This window comes from Panthera tigris, chromosome E1, assembly GCF_018350195.1.
Source record: "Panthera tigris isolate Pti1 chromosome E1, P.tigris_Pti1_mat1.1, whole genome shotgun sequence".
Lineage (NCBI taxonomy): Eukaryota > Metazoa > Chordata > Mammalia > Carnivora > Felidae > Panthera > Panthera tigris.
Genome location: NC_056673.1, coordinates 50771182 through 50791298, shown reverse-complemented (window position 1 = coordinate 50791298; position 20117 = coordinate 50771182). Strand labels below are relative to the sequence as shown.

General features: G+C 41.6%; 1 protein-coding gene across 12 annotated transcripts in view; it reads right to left on the bottom strand.

Annotated features, from left to right (window-relative positions):
* KCNJ16 (potassium inwardly rectifying channel subfamily J member 16) overlaps positions 1 to 20117 on the bottom strand; it is a 165455-nt gene that overhangs the window by 97234 nt on the left and 48104 nt on the right. For 11 of the 12 annotated variants that reach the window (XR_006211042.1, XR_006211043.1, XM_042965957.1 and 8 more), the window contains one exon: positions 11517 to 11643. The gene's annotated coding sequence lies outside the window, so the exon portion shown is untranslated. Of the gene's footprint in view, positions 1 to 11516; positions 11644 to 11730; positions 11856 to 20117 lie in introns of those variants that run through there. The other variant, XM_042965959.1, reaches the window with a different exon arrangement.

The window sequence follows — 20117 nt, the reverse complement described above, 5'->3', positions numbered from 1 at the left end:
TTCTCCTCTTCAGAGCTAATTCTCACAATTACACTAATTCCATGCTAATGGCACTAATTCTAATAATGAGAACTCGCCCGTTAAGCCTAGCTAACCAAGGAAAATAATAACCTATCCCGCCACGGTTCTTCTAGTCTTCACCTCAGTTAGAGAACCATTGATGAATCATGAATCCTTCCTTATACATTTGAATTGCACTTGCTCTAGGAATTTTCTGAGGAAGAGCTTATATCGTGACAAAGGAATAGAAAAAGAGGTTTGTTCTGCATGTCCTGATTTTTCCCCAGAATAGATACAAATCCATGACTGCCATCTAGTTAAAAGAGAATCAATGCAGGGAGAAAAAAAAAAACAACTCACCAGGAAACAACCATTTTGATCTATTTCTAGCAGCTTTCTCCTATGTGGCATTTACTAAAGGTCAGGCACTATGTTAGGCACTTCAAGTATGTTATCTCATTTAATCCTTACAACCTCATGAGTCAACACGAAATTATCGCTCCTATTTTACAAATAAAAATTTGAGCCTGGAAAAAGTTGACTTCAAAGTCACATGGCTGGTGAGGGTCCCGGGTTCTCTTCATCACTGGCCTTTTTCCTGACATGTGCTTTTGCACATGGTCCTTGGGGCAGAGGCAAACCTGTCCGTCTCTTTCATCTAAAGGAGAAATTTCCCCTTGAATTACAACAGGTTTCTTCTGGGTATTCTACAAAAAGGAAAATGCACGTTGGGAGAGCCCAGCCATAATAGGATGTTGCAATTCCCTTGAAAGTAAATAGGAAGTAGCATATGCCAAACCTTTTCAGCACACATCTTCACCAAGAGTGGGCTAATATGTTGTTAGTCACTTTTCTTCCTTGAACTCTTGCTACTTCATTAAAAAATATCTGTCTTCCTCTGACTGTGAGAATAGGGCTTACATTGTCACAGAAGTGATTTTCAAGGTCGTCATGAGAAAACACCACGCTCCCTCAAACCAGGCACACTACTGGAGGTCAGATGGGGCACTTCATTCATTTCCTGAAATTACTTAAGCCCTTGAAACTGATACTGATCTGCAAGTTCTTGGATGTTCTAAACATCCAAACCACAATGGATTATGGAAAGAGAAGGTCTCAAACTGGTTCTATGGCATTACCCTAGTAGGATTTTCATTTCCTATTATAAATTTTTTTAATGTTTATTTATTTTTGAGAGATACAAAGACAGAGTGTGAACGGGGGTGGGGCAGAGAGAGAGGGAGACACAGAATCCGAAGCAGGCTCCAGGCTCTAAGCTGTCGGCACAGAGCTGTACACGGGGCTTGAACCCATCAACCGTGAGCTCATGACCTGAGATGAAGTCGGACGCCCACCCGACTGAGCCACCCAGGCGCCCCATTCATCTATTATAATGAGCAAGTTGAAATTCAAGAATTTGACAAAATCTCAGTGAAGACAAAGAATTGTAAAGCTGAACAGGATATGATGAGCCTCGCTTTAAAATCTACAGGAGATACCCAGCTTCATTCATTCCTTAACTATACGTTAATGTTCAACAATCCTTTTTAGTGACTTCCCCTAGAGGTTCACTTCCATTCAAAGGATATCTGCTCCACATTTTAAATCTCACTAAAATGTTTCCTTTAGCTTTCTTTTTTCCAAGGTATGCCTTTTCACGTTATTATAATCATGGGTAAAATGATGACATTTTGTGGAAAAAATCAGGGTATATGGTCCAGTGGAATATGTTTCTGATTTACGAGTTTATTTACAAATAAACACAATTTGATTATCCTTTTAATGAATTGCTTTTACTGAAAAGCATATAAAGGCACCCAAGCAGACTGCCATAGAAAACCTGATTTGCGTGGTCCGGGGTCACTTTTCCTAATCATTAAACAAAAATAACAGCCACCACCATGAAAGCCCTTAAAGACTTAGCAACGTGAATATTGCAACAGTAAAAAATAAATCAACAGACATTTTTAAATAAATAAGTAAACAAATAAAGTAACTTATTATCATCTTGAAAGTAAGGCACACATTTGGCATTTACATTACAAGTCAAAGTAATTATTTAAGTTCAATAAGCACTGATTTTTATCATTACCCATTAGTTATAATACTTTGAAACCCACACATCAAGGTTGTTTTAAAAATACAAAGGACTCTCCTATACGAACCCATTAAAACACACAAGAGCCACTTGGAAATTATTGATGAAAGAGCAGACCTAGGCTGGCTGACTAGTGACTATGTCCCCAACGTGGCCGCAGAAAGAAGTTCCTGCTCAAACCTCAGAACACGCCTCTTCCCCTTAAGTAACTTACCGATTGATGCATTCTTCGGAAGTCTGAGGTGGGAGGAAGGGGAGTGTGAGAGGCGTGCAAAGTGTGAGTAGAAGAGGGAGGGCTTCTCTCAGGGAGGGGCCAGAGGCAGGAGCCCTCAACCCTGTCCAGGCTTAGAATGACCTGGGAGCATTTTACCCCTCCCCAAACCAATTAATCAGAGTCTCTGGGGACGGTGTTTGATGCTAGGTATTTATATAGCACAGCAAGGCTGACAGCCAATGGTTCATAGGTGACCAGTGAGAAACGTTCTGTATACACTGAGGCCAAACATGTTCGAGATCCTCAGACACAGTGGCTCTTAAACTCAGGTGCATCAGAATATCTTGGAAGACTTGTTCAAACACAGATTGCTGAGTCCCACCCCCAGAGTTTCTGATTCAGTAGGTCTGTGACCACCAGGCCCAACATTTGAATTTTTAACAAGTTCCAGGTGAGGCTGATAATTGCTGATCTGGGACCACACTTTGGCAGCCAATCGGCTGAGTCCACCACCCTTCCCCAGCCAATCGGCTAAGGCCAAGATCCCTATAAAACCTTTGTGCTTTTGAAACTCTCTCTCTCTCCCTCCCTCTCTCCCTCCCCCTCCCCCTCCCCCTCCCCCCTCTCTCCCTCCCCCTCCCCCTCCCCCTCCCCCCCTCTCTCCCTCCCTCCCTCTCTCCCTCCCTCTCTCCCTCCCTCTCTCCCTCCCTCTCTCCGGTGTCTCACCGCTGCGTCGGTGCAGGTAGGAGATTGAGCTCGAGCTAGCTCGAATAAAGGCTCTTTGCTTTTGCATCGGACTCGGCTCCCTGGTGGTCTTTGGGGGTCACGAATTCTGGGCATAACATTGATTGATTGAGTGATTGCAAATTCTGTCTATACAATCTATTATTCTATTATTCAGGATCATCAGAGTGGAATGTCAGAAAACCTAAGACAGAATTTTGTCCCAAGCTACCACCACTTTGCAGGCATAACCTGGTTTCACCCCAGCTGCCTTCCAATTTTGTTCTCTACTGATATACAGTACTTTGACCAATGACATTCCAGGAAGATGGGTTCCACAAGTCAGCAAGTGCAATAAAAATCTGGAGAAGAAGAAACCATGGAGGACAAAGGAAACAGAATCTGCTCTAACCTAGAAAGCTGTCCTCTTTCTCCCTTTCCTTTTCAAATTAATTTTTCCATCTTGTTTTTCAATGTTATGCCCAGAATTCATGATCCCCAAAGACCACCAGGGAGCCGGGTCCGATGCAAAAGCAAAGGGCCTTTATTCGAGCTAGCTCGAGCTCAATCCCCTACCTGCACCGACGCAGCGGTGAGACACCGGAGAGAGAGAGAGAGAGCGAGTTTCAAAAGCACAAAGGTTTTATAGGGATCTAGGGGCAGTTGGTGGGGTCATGGTCGTGGCCTTAGCCGATTGGCTGGGGAAGGGTCAGAGTCCCGTTGGGCAGGTTGCCGGGCATGGTTTGAACCGGAAGTTTGAACAGGTGAGCGGGAAGTTACTCAAGGGGAGGAGGCGTGGTCTGAGGTTTGAGCGGGAATTTCTTTCTGCGGTTTTTCCGGAAAGGGGGCCATGTCGGGGACATAGTCACTCAAGATGGAGGACACAGAACAAAATGGAGTCGGCCGGCCTAGGTCCGCTCTTTCATTCACTACCCCTGCTCAACGCTCTCTCTAAACTTCCCAGACTCCTGGCTGAGGTCTAGACAGAATTGTAATGCATGCACATACACGTACACAGCCGTGGCCAGTGAGGCAGGAACATCCACACCTTAAACTAGACAAGCATAATAAGAAGAGGAAATTATGGAGGCACATGGCAGTGTATGAAACCGTGCCCATTTCCAGAGGGCAAGGTTTTGGTGCTTCTTACCCCCACTTATACCACCATATTAGACTGCCAGAGACCAAAACTCATGGGACCCTTGAACATCAAAGGCCATTAGCGCCACACCACCTACTGGTTCCTGGTTTTGCATTTCACGTCTCAGCCGCTCAGTCTTACTCATGCCTTGCTTGCAGGGCCATTCACATCCATAGTATGAAAATGGATTTGTTCATTTGTCTAACTGAGAAAGTTTAAAGTCTAGAACAGCTAGATATACTTTACTGGTGAGGTACTAAAGGCCCGTGCATCTTTAATAAATCCCCCCCTTCCCAGAAAATGTGTCCTTCCACAGCACATTGTCCAAGGCACTATGATCAGACTCGTAACTACAAATTATGATTATTTATATGCACAGCCCCCTTCCCCGCCATACTGTGAACTTCTCAATGTCTCCTCATTTCGGCAGCCACCACCCACACTCCTCTGTCCCTCTAACTCTTCATGGTGACTTCCTGGCATTTCCTATCGACTTTTTAAATAAATGTCAAAGTGAATGAATAAATGACCTTTGATTGTCCTTCATGTGAATGAATGCCTTGCCCCTCAAGAAAAATATGGCACATGTTATTTTGCAACTAGTCTGTACCACAAAGTAGGTAGGCATCCCGAGATACGAATTACTTCCTCAGTCTGACCTTATTGACTCTTTCTACTGTACAGTGAAGGAAAGGCAGCAGGCTTCCTGTTTGCTCACAGCAAACCTTCCTGCCTTTTACTGCATTTTGGAGCTGGCTCTCAATTTCTCGATGATTCTCTTCACACAGAAATGCAGCTTCGTACGTTGGCAAGGCTGCACTGCCACGGGAGAATCCGCATTTTCTAGCCTGTTCGAAATGGCCTTTGTTCTTTGTCAACCCTGTCCAAAATTAAGGTGTTCTGGAGAAATCTGCAGTTGATCTTGGGACTCAGGCAGAAACCAGAATGGCATCAAAATCACTGGTTGTTCACAGTGATTGGATACCTTTGAAGAATATATTTTATAAATAAATGACCCCATTTTCTTTAGAATAGAGGTTTGTATATCTTAAATAACATGTCCCGCCGTAGCCGTGATTTGTGGTAGGACTGAAATGATTGAATTGGGTAGTCTAGATTTTCAAAGTCAGACATTCCCACCTTCACAGGAATTTCTGGGGAAGAAAAATGCGTCACAGGTCAGAGGGCTTGGGGTAAGAAGCGGCAGCCCACAGATCCAGTTTCCGAGTTCCCACTACGGATATGATATCCAGCAACAAGAGCCTTGCCTCTGGAGAAAAAATAGGCCTTCCAGAGAGTCAGCTGGAAAAGAGAAACAAAACCGCCAGCCGAAATGGGCTTCACCCCCTTGAAGCTTACATAACCATTGTTTTTAAGTCTTTTGACATCAGTGGGTAGAGGGGCACTTTGAAGCTACATTTAATATTTTCTCCAAGTACAAAAGAAAATTTAATCGCCAAGTTATAAATCAAGGCTAAGGTATTGCCAAATGGCTGTGAGAATAATATAAAAAGGGTTTCGTTTGTCTGTTTGCTTTTTGTTTTTGTTGTGTTGTGTTTTGTTTTGTTTTAGCTTCTGCACACGCTTGGTCTGGCAAGTCCGGCAGTGAAAATTTAAAGAACACATCTCATATCTGAAGAAGTCTGCCCTTGGCAAGGTAAAGGCAATACCTGACTGATATATTGGCTTCCCACTGAGGTGTTGCATTTAAGCAAAAAAGTTTCACGCATTTGCCTCAGGTAAGTGAGTCTCACTGACTGAGAGGGAGCCATGAATCCCGGGGCTTACAACTCCAGAAATCTTCTGCAAAGAAACACATTTAGAAGTTTAAGAGAGGTAGACTACCCGAGCTGTTTCTTACCAGCACATTACCAGGTCTTTTGCAGTATTTGTATGCAAATACATCCAGACAAAAGATGTTATTGTCTGGGAGACTTTGGAGGAATCAGGTTCCATCACCTGGAGGCTAGTGGTGGTCAACCTACAGAAAGCAAACAATAGTTCCCAGACCTCGCTCACTTGGGTTGGTGTATAATGCTTGATTCCTTCAATGCTATTCTACTCATGTCCTTTTAATTCCTTTTGCAAAGCTCATTTGCCATAGACGGGATTGAAATGTCGCACCGTGGGCATTCCCCAAGCATAGTAAACGCTGTGGGTTGATATATAAATGGAAATTTACCAACTCATATGAAGGGTCTCTTGGGGAGACAGAATTTGAATGTAAATTCAGATAAATTTAGGTTTATAATTAGGAATGATCTGGATTCGGTTCGGAGTTTTGAGATAGAATATGTAGGCTCTGCTTCTGTTGACTTAAATTATCCAGAAACCTTTATTTTCCAAATACATTTTTCCTCCTTTATTCATTGTCCTTAGGAATTAGCTATTTAAAATTATCTACTTTGCTCAGATGTATATAGGAACCTACTTCTAATAACCTGATTAATAAGCTCCTTTATTAGATAATAACTTTGAAAATCATTACAACAAAGAATGAGCTCCCAAGTCCAGTAATTTGAAAATACTGTTAGACATATACTCAATATAATAGTTCTGTATTTCTAGAAGGATGCAGCTCTCATTTTAAAACATAATACAATTTTTAGCTTAAAATAAAATGATGGGTCTGGTCTGGCACGTAAGAAGGCTGGAAATTGTCACACCATCCTAACAACAAATACAAAACTGATCAAAGATCAACAACTCTTCTTAGCTCTGCCAAGGAAAATTGCTACCACCGAAACTGGAGACACAAACCAGGAAACACAGAGAGTCACGAGTTATCAGAGCAGAAACCTCCATGAAAACCAGAGCCAGGGTAGAAAAATCTATACTGTCACTGACAATTGCTGGACACTTATGTGGACAAGTCCGAGAGATAAAAACAAAACAAAACAAAAAACAAAACAAAAACTCCAGGGGACTGCATGTTATCTCTTTAAGATTCTGATTTCAATTCCTTTAGACATATACCCAGAAGTGGGATTTCTGGATCATATGATAGTTCTATTTTTAATTTTTTGAGACACTGCCATACTGCTTTTTCATACTGCATGTACCAATTTACATTCCCATTAACAGTAAACAAGACTCTTCCACATCATCACCACATCCTTGCCAACACTTGTTATCTTTTGTGTTTTGGGTAATCGACATCCTAACAGGTATGAAGTGATATGTCGCTGTACTGGTCTCAAAGGTGTATCTTATTCTCTTACTGATCACGACGTTCGGTCCTCTTTGACTGATGATCCGAAACCACGGGAAGAGGCATCAGTAAGGTTTTGAAAAGCAATTACCTATGCTGGCTTCTTTGCCAGTCAAGAGACCAGGGAACATGAATGTTTACTTTACGTCAAAACCATCAAGTCAGAAATTCAGCCGAAATTCACTTAGAGAGCTCTCATTTATGGTTGCAGAATCCAAAATGCAGTTTTGCAATACCAGACTACTCCTTCAGAGTAAAACCCAACCTGTGATTTGAGCTAACATTGACTCGCTGCCTAGACTGAGAAAGGCCCTGGGCTAGAAACCTTACAAATATGATTTCTTTTATCTCCCTAGCTTCTAACCCCCATTCCACGGATGGGAAAACCGAGGCTCAGAATTTAAAGCAATCTATGTAAATTCACATGGATAAGGAGTAGTACTGGACTTAGAATTCCAACTGACATGCATATGATTTGAAATCTATGTCCTCCCCCCCAGAACAGATCAAAACATGAACCCGATTCATAGATATTCTAGCAAGGAAACTGAATTAGACGTCAGGACACTTGTGGAGCACCTGGGTGGCTCGGTCAGTTGAGCAGCCAACTTCGGCTCAGGTCACGATCTCATGGTTCATGAGTTTGAATCCTGCATTGGGCTCACTGCTGTCAGCACAGAGCCTCCTTTGGATCCTCTGTCCCCATCTCTCTGCCCCTACCCCACTCATACTCTCTCTCTCTCTCTCTCAAAAATAAATAAATCATTTTTTTTAATTAGAAAAAATAAAAGAGGTCAGGACACTTGTTCCCAGCACACAGCTTGACCAATTATGTTACCTGGATAAGCCATCTCCTCTCTCTGAGCCTCAGTTTTCTCACGTGTGAAATGAAAAGCTCTAAAATGATCTTTAATGACAGTATAGCTCAACATGAAATAAGTGATTATAAAAAAATAAATTAGCATTAAATAATCCCTATTAACATTCATTTTGGAGACAATATGAAAGGCAAATACTTAATGACAGAAGCATCTAGACCAAAGCTGACAGCATTAACAATAGAAAAAAAAAATCCTTTACTGTTGTTACAAATCATTTAAGTTTAAAATTTTGACTTACCTTTTCACAGGCTCACAATGTCTTGAGTTAGCTGCCTCTTAAGCTTCTCTTGCTACCTCTGATTCAGCCTAAGCAAAACACCTTTCCTGCTTTGGCCAGTTTCTATTATCTCTTTTTATCAGGATCTTGGTTTGATATCCAGCCCAGTCAGTCCATGAGGACACAGATATCAATGAAATTCTGACGCCAATATTATGTTGTGTTCGTAAACTTTCTTCCCTTCAGCCAAACCACATGGTCACCAAATATTTGAGGAGAAACTCATGTTGGACAGAAGCATTTGAGAAAAACCTGAGAGCAGTGTATGCTTCATCACTGGCTCTCTCTGGAGATTCACACCCTTTTCACCCACACAGGCTGGGGACAGTTGTGTAACTCATTGAGAGCCTATGGTTCACTTCGAGCCTCAGTTCACTTACAAGTTGAAGTGTGTGGATAATCCAGAATCCCAGATTCACTGGAGACTAACAGACTATGTTTTTTCACACCCTCATGCCTCTGACAAATCTCATAATGTCCTCTACCATTTCACAATCCTAGAAAACTTTGATCCATATTTTTGTCCTTGGTTTAATCATCCACCTTCTCTGGAAGGATTGTCCCTATATCATGGCTGCTAGTTATGGGCCGACTATTTGTTCCTAAGGTATTTTTATTTTAACACCTGCTGTATTAGAATGTAATCATATCTTTACAGATTTGTCTTTGCTCATAGAGCAGAACTTCAGTGATAAGACCCATGGCTAATCTTTCTCTAAGTCTTTCAGAGAACCTATCAAAGTACCTAGTATAGAAGAGACCCAAATAAAGCATGCTTGGAGTTAATTAATGCATCAAAATACTAATTAAGCATAGATCCCTCTACTTAGTAAAACCTTGAAAGACAAAGAGGTAATTTGCTCTTAATCTCTAAGCAATGTTGTATGATCCATCCAATGTATATTTATGGAGCACCTACTATATGTCCCATGCTCTTTTAGGGTCTGTGAATATAACCAAAAAAAATGGATGCAACTCCTGCTGTGTGAAGTATTCCATTAGAACAGAATAGAGACAAGTGGCACAAGAAAAGTCGGGTGTAGTAGATGAGGAATCCTGTGAAAAAAGCAGGAAGAAAATTCTGGATGTGTAAGGGAAGGTAGCTACTTTATATAGGGCAAAATAAGAATGCAGGAGAAGGAAAAAAAGGAGGAGGAGGAGGAGGAGGAGGAGAGCAGCCGAAGTAGCCTCAACAAATAGCAAGTACCATTTGATTTGGCTGATGGATTTATAATTAACCAAGCAATCACACATACATTTTCTGGAATTCAGGGAAGGCGATTTATTAGATTTGCTGATAACGTGTCTTTCTCCTTGTAGCTCCTGGATATAACATAATTCACTTCACTCTTAACCTATAAGGGTAGCCAACTAGGACCAGAGAGAGAGAGAGAGAGAGAGAGAGAGAGAGATCTTTCCCCATTAGAGACTGACAGGCCAGCGGATCCCTTTGCATTTCAGAAAACCACATGTTCTTACAGTTTCATTGGTTCTGTGTAGGGATCTTTATCCTGCGAAGCTCTGATCTCAAAGCAGAACTCATGTCCCTTCCCCGATAGTGACACCATGTAGCAGGAGCAAACTGTCAGGCAATTTTCTGGCCAGAAAATTTGGTTGATGTTTTAATTGTTCTGAATAGCCTATTATTTGATCGGCAACAGTTGGTTATACTGCCTCACACCTGTGCAGCTGCACATGTATAGGGTGAGGGGTGGGGGGTAGGGGCGCAGGGGCGGGGGTAGGGGTGGAGGGTGGGGAAACAGCTGCATAATTGGTCTGTAAAGTGGTGCAGACAGATATCGTAACATTCAGCAAGGACAACAAGGTATTGAGAGAATGGAAAACTCTAGTAGATGCAGTTAAATACTTAAAAGCCGGTAGCATATTATTAATGTCTTCTGAGGGAGAACGGAGTTGAAAACCTCAAGGAAGCTACCGAAGAGAATGCTAACGTGCAGGAAAACTCCGATTTCTTCTCTTGGGTGTCCATGGAGCCTTCCGTGACATAGAGAATGATCACTGGTCATGTTTCTCAAACTCTGTTCTGAAGACAGAGTTTTTCTTCCTCAGGCTAACCAAGGCACTCTGGCACAACACTCGAATTGTTCTTTTCCCAGTTTGCAAGATGAACGCCTACAACAAAACTCAGTTTGTTCATGGAAACACCTCAATTTTAGCTTGCTTGCTTGCTTGCTTGCTTTCTCCCCTTGAAATATAATCTGCATCCAATTTTCTGTGTTCTTTTAAAAATCTCTGAACGTAGATTTTTGCTTACAAATTATAAAGTATCAGTAAGAGACAATTATTTTTCCTCTCTATGTTAGAAGTAACCAATTAAAAGGAATATTTTGGTGGGGGGGGGAACAATCTCATTCATACAGCCACAGTAAAATATCTAAGAATTTTCTTAACATCTACTGTATGTGATGAGTGTGTCACTGAATCTAAGAAAGGGGGCTTCTGGAGACAGACTTTGGTTCTGACTTTGGACCTACGGTGAACAGTGACAAATGTATAAGGGAAGGTATAAGGGAAATGTGTAATAGATGTATAAGGGAAGGTAGCTACTTTATATAGGGAAAGATGAGAATGAAGAAGGAAAGAGGAAGAAAAGTAGAAGGAGGAGGAGGAGAGCAGCCGAAGTAGCAGCAACAAATAGCAAGTACCATTTGATTTGGCTGATGGATTTATAATTAACCAAGCAATCACACATACATTTTCTGGAATCCAGGGAAAGCGATTTATTCACCCATGGTAAACAGGGACAAATTACCCTCCTTGTTCCTCAGTGTCACCCCTGTTAAATGGGGACAACGACAAACCTCTCTCTTTTAATCTTAGAAGTTAAAAGTCCTTAGAGCAATGCCTTGCACACGATTAATTTTCACTAAACATTGTCTATTTTTACATGATATGAGGGGTGGCAAAATTCCACTGAGAAATATCAAAGAAGAATTAAATGAGGATGTACCTTATGCTCCAGGCTGGGAAGGATGCTTCTTATGACAATGTATTCTCATGTTATTCCATCAGTAGTACATCCTTCTGTTCTGAATTCACGTTAACAGCAATTCTTGCTGGAAATCGACCACATGGCCCTATAATGCAACCAAGAGAATAAACTTATGAGAATGTCTAAGGAAAATAAAACGGGAGATGAGAGTAATGCAAATAAGTCTCATTACCGGGTGTTACAATGTTACAGTCAGAGTAATGAAGTCACCGGTGAAGAAGCCAGAGCAAGCCAAATTTAAAACATTAGGTTTGCCAGAGGAAGATGCTAAAATGGGAAAAAGCAAAATATTGGATGAAGGTCACAGCACAAACAAATGAGGAAAGAAGGTACTATTCAATAAAAATAAATAAATAAATAAATAAATAAATAAATAAATAAATAAATAAAAATGGAAAGGCGCCTGGGTGGCTCACTCAGTCCGTTAAGCCTCTGACTTCAGCTCAGGTCATGATGTCACGGTTCATGAGTTCGAGCCCCGTGTTGGGCTCTGTGCTGACAGCTCAGAGCCTGGAGCCTGCTTCGGATTCTGTCTCCCTCTCTTCTCTGTGCCTTCCCCACTTGCACTCTGTGTGTGTCTGTCTCTCTCAAAAAATAAACATTAAAAAAATGTTTTTAATGGAATAATTGGCCAGCTATTTGGAAAACCAATCAATTTTACAGCCTATCTTCATACCTTACAGCCAAATAACACCAAGGGAAATTTTTAATTTTTTTTTTTAACGTTTATTTATTTTTGAGACAGAGACAGAGCATGAACGGGGGAGGGGCAGAGAAAGAGGGAGACACAGAATCAGAAGCAGGTTCCAGGCTCTGAGCCATCAGCCCAGACCCCGACGCGGGGCTCGAACTCACGGACCGTGAGATCGTGACCTGAGCTAAAGTCGGACGCTTAACCGACCAAGCCACCCAGGCGCCCCAAGGGAAATTTTTAAAAATTAAACCATAAGGAAGTCAAAAGAAAATGTATTTATTTAGTCACCAGATACAGAAAGAATATTTAACTCATGAGGGAACTGTGCCTTCATTATCACTGTCATAGGTAGTACTTATTAAACATTTACTAGGTGTTCAGCAATGCATAAAGTGCTTTATGTTCTTTTCTCTTTATTCTTTACTCTTATTGACTCTGGTTTAGAAATATGGAAGATGAGGCATAGGAAAGTTAAGTAAGGTTACACAGCCCGGAAGTGGCAGTGAATGAATTGGGGCGGTCTGATTCTAGAACCCTGTGCTCTCAGATTTTTACCATCTAAAATAGATCTAACGGAATAAAATTGGAGAGGAAAAGACAAAATGGAGAGAAACAGAGAGGCAGGGAGAGAGAGAGAGAGAGAGTGCAAGCGAGCAAATGGGCCAAGATATAAATGAAACCTTTGTCATAAAGTAAAAGCAAAGGGACAGTAAACTTGTAAAGAAGTTGAACTTCCCTCATCAGTCACACCCACAGAACCAAGACACCGAATTACCTCTTTTTCTTTTAAACAGAAAATCCGCACTGCTTTCTTTCTTTGTCTATCCAAAGGATCATATTTAGAACTAGTAAGATCTCGGGGAGGCATCAATTAGGCATTGCCAAACTGTGTTCCAGAGATGGAACACCAATTCCCCCTTGCCACAAGTGGCAAAAGAATAGGAAGCCTTCAAAGTATTTGTAGCCTTTGACCTAGAAATTCCACTTCCAGGAACCTACTCTAAGGGCAATTGTGGAAGGGCAAGAGAGAGTTTTCATCATAGAGATGTTTGTTGAAAAAATTTTTCTTAGAGTAGGGAAATGTGGGGAATGATCTAAATGCCCTGCAATAAGAAAACGGCTGGGTAAATGAAGGTATATCTAGGAGATATACTATATTTTATTACTGTATTATATACTATAGCAGAGGGGTCAGCAAATTCCTGCTGTGAGCTGAGTCCAGCCCACTGCCTGTTTTTTTTTTCCTGCCTCTGTCAATAAAGTTTTATTGGAACATAGCCATGTTTCCATTTACATGAAATGGCTTTCGTGATGCAAGGACAGAGGTGAACAACTGCTATAGAGACTCTATGGCCTGTGGTGCCTAAAATATTTATTATGTGGCCCTTCACAGGAAAAGTCTGCTGATGCCTGTTGTACCCAGCCAGCGAGGTTATGTTTACACAGAGTTTGTAACGATGAGGTTAAATGTGAAACTAGCACTCTTAAATGAAAAAGAAATTTTATTCATTCCAATCTATTCACACAATATTTAATTACCAGTGGCGATGCTAATAATAATAACGTTCTGATCCAAAACACCGTGCATTGCTATGTCACAACAGTCCATCTGAAAATTGAGTGGATCTGTACCATGATTTTCGACTCTTGTGAACTGAAATAGCTTTTTTTGTGTGTGGCAAATTCTTTCCTAGTACTAGTAATTCCTGCAAAGTGCATCATATCTCTTTGCCTCTATACAACTCGTGCTGCACAAACATTAATCTGTGATAATTTATGAAAGTTTAGTCCCCGAAGGCAAGCCAGGCCGCTGCCAATGATGATGTCATCTGCTATCTGTCTTCCCCTTAAAGGCCAACTCCCCTCCTCCCCCCAGCTGACTTCTTGATCCAATGACCATACTTTTTCACAGTACATCAAAATGTGGAATTAGCTGACTGACCTATTGGGTAACCCTCGCCTGGAAAATTAGGTCAGTATACTGTTATATCTGTTTTTAGGATCTTAGGATTTTGCAGAGATGAGGGTAGGCCTTGCCTAACTCCTCCGCCTTTGAAAACAAGCAGTGCCTTCCAGTTAATAAATCACCAGGAAGGGGATGACAGCACAGAAATCTGTGTTCACGTCTCTCAGTTGTTTTTGTCTGGTTCAGAAATCATTAGCACCTGATAGTGGTTTCAATGCTCTCCCCAGTGGTAAGGGCAATTCCCAGGCCAGGTTTCTGTCAGACAAGAGACAATCTATGGAGACCATACCTCGGAAGCACAGAGGCTTGCAAACACTCAGGGAGCATACCTCAGGACCTTAGAGACAGAGTCACTCATGTGAGTTTCATAGTTTGAAGTCATACGAGAGCAGAACTTCCAACAAGGGTAAGGAATTACTGTTGTTTTTTTTTTTTTGTTGTTTTTTTTAATTTAGAGAAGATAGGATCATGCCAAAGAGTAAATTGATCAAGTTCTAGAGCTTCTATTGAAGAATTGCTGATTTCAAGGGGTATACATAGTATTTACAATTATTTCCATTCGCTGAACTAGGGAATGGAAAATCAAACTTGGCTGTAAATTCAAATACAACTTCTGATACAAAATGCACCCATCATCTTTGGAAAAGATGTGATATTATATTTACCCAGGCAATCGGTATGTCTCAGACATTGTTCTTTTTTCCAAATACAAGGGGGAAATACACAAATGGACAATACTGAATGTTTAGCCGTTTTTATGGCTTGCCTGCTCATTTTTCTAAAAATAAGTCCCCAATCTATCCTTCCTTTGTTTAAATATTTTGGTGACTTAGTATGCTACAAATGTTCCGACACATATGGCGAATCCAGTTAATAAATTACAATCCCGGTTCTTAAGAAACCCAAAGTCCAAGAAGAGTAATAAGTAACTGACACAGAGAAAGAGAGGGCTTCACAAACAAAATGTAAAAGAAGAGGTGGGGAAGACTTTACACAGGTAACAAGACAGTTCTTGAGGATAAAGAGGAATTCCTTGGGTAGACAGTGTGAGAAACCTGCTTTCAGGTAGGAGGAAACTATTTACGAAAGCATGGAAGCATGAATAGCTTTGAGCAGTGGGATTCCATGAGGAGGTGAGAAAGGGTCCAAGGAAAGTCTAGAAGGTAGAAACTACGCTCCCCAGGCCTTACCTACAGGTTGTGGAAAAAGTTTTCCAACATTCTAGAAGTATCAACCAGGCAACAGTGTAGAGGGTGGCTTTGAAAGTTCAGAGGGAGAAGAAACATAGAGGCCAGTACGATACGACTGCAGTAACAGAGAAGAGAAATGATATTGTCCGTGGATGTGTGGAGCAGAGGAACCGTGCTGAGAGATGTTGAGAACACTGTACGAGAGGAATATAGTGATAGGTACATATGTGAGTTTACAGTTTTTAGTACCCACACTTAACAAGACAAACACATGAATTTTAATAATATTTAACCCTATAGTCAAAAATATTATCATTTTGACATAAAATCAATATAACACTTTTCCTGACACAATCTACATTCTTTTTTCTTTCTTTTTTTTTTTTTTTTGGTACTCTTTTGAAACCCAGTATGTATTTTAAATTTACAGCACATCTCAATTTTGGTAAACTGTATTCCAAGCGCTTAACTGCCATATGGGTTTGTGGCTGCCATTTTGAAGAGTGCAGGTAAATAATAATAATAATAATAAAAGAACAAGAGCTACCATTTAATGAGCTACCATTTATCTTATATAGAGGTAAGGATCATAATTATCTATTATTTCACACACACTTAAACAATCCTGTGGAGTAAGATTTTTTTTAATTTTAAAAAAATCTTAGAGAGGTTAAATAACTTGACCAAAGCCACTGGCAAGTGACAAAATTTGAACCAAGGTCTATAGGGTGGTATAGCCCAGACTCTTAACCACAAGCTATCCTGCCTTCAAAGCAAAGTGAAAGAGGAATTGAGGTTGATTCTAACATGAAAAACCCAATGGATAATCAGACCACTCATGGCTATGTTGTTGGAGGAGTCATAGGTATGGAGAGTAAGATAGTGAGCCCGATTTCAGAATTGTTGACTGAAAAAAATGCAGTTTTCTCCTGTTACATATTTGCTCTCCGTTACACCAAACTAACGTGAAAAGTTTCAGAGTACAGATATAGTTGCTTTGTCCTAGACTAGTATCTGGCAGGCATTTGGTTGGTACTCGATAAATATTAAATGGATAAATGAATGAATGGTTGGATGGATGGATGGATGGATGGATGGATGGATGGATAGATGGATAGTTGAGTGGATGGATGGATGGATGAACATCCTTAAGAAGATATTAATAAAGCAATATAGTGACAATTTCAGATATGAGATAAAGATTCAGGAGTGACCATATTTAGGAGAGAGTCAAACATGAGACATTGACTAAAAACCCACACGAATAAAATGGAAAATAAGAAGGAAACAAAGAGGAGAATAACCTGAAAAATATCAACGTTTAAATGAGTTTTGGAGGAAGAGGAGACAGAGAAGTAAACTAAGAAAGAAAAGCCAGAGAAGTAGAGGAAATCAAATAAAAAATATTATTTTGCAAAATTCAAGAGAGGTAAGAGTTTCAGAAGAAGGGACTATAAATCAGCATCAAATAGGGAGTTGATGCCAAATATGGAGCAGTTAAGGTGAGTTCACCTTGTTTAACAAGGTGGAGTTCATTGATTGCCTTCATAACAGTAGTTCTGTTAGAATAGAGAGAACAAAAAACAGGTTACATCAAGTTGAACAATGAAGGATGGCCCCCGGTGGAGAGAAGGAATGAAGATGCCTGGCTATGCATTGCTTATAATAATGACTTTCTGGGAGGAAAAACAAAACAAAACAAAACAAAACAAAACAAAACAAAACTTCCAAGACAAGTTAAATAAATGATGGCAGACCCTTGTCAGTGAGTAGGTACCATTGCAAGCCACCACTTGGGGTCAGGAGATTTCTAAGCTGCAGAGTACATCAGTAAAATGGGCTGAGAGAGCCACGAAAAGGTGAGGGAGAGGCAGCTTGGCACTTGTCTGTGCTACAATTCCCACATGTATCTGTCAGCCTGTCTTGGGCTTGTGAGTCCTCCCCTCCCCCACCCTGTACCTCCTGAGATACCCACAGGCCTGCTGGTCTGGATGCTGACCCCCATGCAGACTCCCCATGTTGGGGTGTCTTTGGCTCAAGACTCTTTCAGTTCTCCAGAACTTTCCTGATGACCTAATACCAGTATCGTTTATAAAAGCACAGGTAAACCTTTCTCTCCTCCCAAACCAGTTTGGGGCCATAGAATGTTTACCAGGTCCTTTCTACCTCACTTCCATTTCTGCTCTGCCCTCCATGGTGGCGTTGGGACTTTGGGGACACACATCCCAGTTCCCCTCTAGTCTCAGATCATAGAATTTAGAGTCTCTCCTCTTTTATCACTGTTTTTTTTTAATTTTTTTTGTTTATTTATTTTTGAGAGAGAGAGAGAGACAGAGTGTGAACATGCAAGGGGCAGAGAGAGAGGGAGACACAGAATCCGAAGCAGGCTCCAGGCTCTGAGCTGTCAGCACAGAGCCTGACGTGGGGCTCGAACCCACGAACTGTGAGATCATGACCTGAGCTGAAGTCGGACACTTACCCGACTGAGCCACCCAGGTGCCCTTTGTCACTGGGTTTAACTCAAAAGGTACCGTACACAAGCCTGATCATTTCCAACTCTGCTTTTAACTCACCCCTGTGAATCCTAGTCATGGTGACCTTGGACACTGCCCACAGTTGTGGCATAACTCTTTCCAGACCCCTGAAACACCCATGAGCTCAATACTTTTCTTTCTAATATTTCTAGTGCCTCTACCATGAGTCATGAAAGCCTGTTTTATTTATTTTTTTTTTAATTTTTTTAACGTTTACTTATTTTTGTGTGTGTGTGTGAGGGAGAGAGACAGAGCACAAGGGAGGAGCAGAAAGAGAGGGAGACCCAGAATCCGAAGCAGGCTCCAGGCTCTGAGCTGTCGGCACAGGACTTGAACTCGCAAACTGCAAGATCATGACCTGAGCTGAAGTCAGGTGCTTAACTGCCTGAGCCACCCAGGCGCCCCATGACGGTCTGTTTTAAAATTCTGTCTTCATTTCCGCAGCATAAAACCCAGGTGAAGACTACTAATCCTGGTATGCGTCGTATCCTTTGGTGGTGGTGGGGAGCGGGGGCACTGGGAGAAGGCACTGTAATAAGCAGGAGCCAGAGGGTGTCAAGGGTGTGCACGGTGAGAAACACATGTGTTATACGTTCAAGATAATATCCAGCTGCACCACTGAATACTATACGGCCACTAAGGCTAACCCTGAAAATTAAAATGCAGTGTCACTGAATGATCTTCGAGGCAGACCATGTTAAAAATGTAACATTCACCTTGTGAAACAGTGTGAACACTAAAGGTACATTTTATGCTTTTAGAGTACTTTTTTAGGGGTGCCTGGGTGGCTCAGTCAGTTAAGCATCTGACTCTTGGTTTCGGCTCAGGTCATGATCTCACTCAAGGTTTGTGAGTTCGAGCCCGTGTCGAGGCTGCCAGGGCGGAGCCTGCTTGGGATTTTCTCTCTCCCTCACTCTGCCCCTCTCCCTCCCCCTCTCATGCTCTCTCTGTCTCTCTCTCTGTGTCAATAAATAAAGAAACTTAAAAAGTATTAAAGTACTTTTTAAAAAAGAATATTCTTTTAAGTAATCTCTACACCCAATGTGGGGCTCAAACCTACAACCCCGAGATCAAGAGTCCCACACTTCACCGTCTGAGCCAGCCAGGTGCCCCTTAAAGTACTTTTATGAACAGAAACATGTTAGAAATATACACAAGTTGATTATTATCATCTTTAGCTATTGATATTATGGTTCTGCCTTCTCTTTTCTTCCCTACTGTCTTTTCTAATTTTATATAAGGAGGATGTATCTCTTTTGGAAACAAACAAACAAAAAACCTTAGTTCTCATTTTCTCAAAGCTGTGGAGGGTAGGAGAGTGATAGGCAGTACCTGGACGGACATGTGAGGTCAAAGGTGGCTTTTGTTTGGAATGGCAGAAATTTGCTCATGTTTATAACCGAAGGGAAGGAGCCCATAGAGAAGGAAAGGCTGAAGACATGGAAAGGAGGAGGTCATTGTTGGGGCAAGGTCTTAGAGGGAAACAGAGGGAACTGAATCCAGCAACAAAAGAAGGATTACCACAATTCTGAACAGGAACACTTCTTCCGTTATGAAAAAAAGACGCACGTGTGTATCTAAACATTTATAGGAAAGCAGAAACGGGCTCCGAGAGGATGGGGAGACCACATAAGAGTTCACTTTCCAGGGAACAATCAGTACTGCTTTCACACATTCGCTTATGTGGAACTCTCTTCATGCTCCCCTCCGCCCACTACCCTCCAGACCCATCTCCAACCCACCTATGTACAGAGCCCCTGCAATGTCTCCAGGGGGCCCCGCCTGCCCCTGGATGATTACACCCCAGAATCTTCTGGGAGCCTGTCAAAAATACATGCTCCCAGGATCCCATGCCTGGAGTGTCTAATTCTATAGTTCAGACTAGCTCTTCCTCAACTTTTGACACGCACACAGAGGGCCCCGGGAGCTTACTGAAAATGCAGATTCTGATTCAGTGGGTCTAGGATGGGGCTAGAAGCCGTACATTTCCAACAAGTTTCCAGCCAACGCCAAGGCTGAGACCACGCTAAGAAGCAAGGGGCTAGAGTAGGGCTAGGAAAGCTGTATTTTATTTTCCAAACAATTTCAATGCAACCAGTCCAGGAACGCTTCACTGATAGACATTTAGGAACTACCACTCACCACTCTCCTGGCTGTTAGCATCTGCTCTCCTGT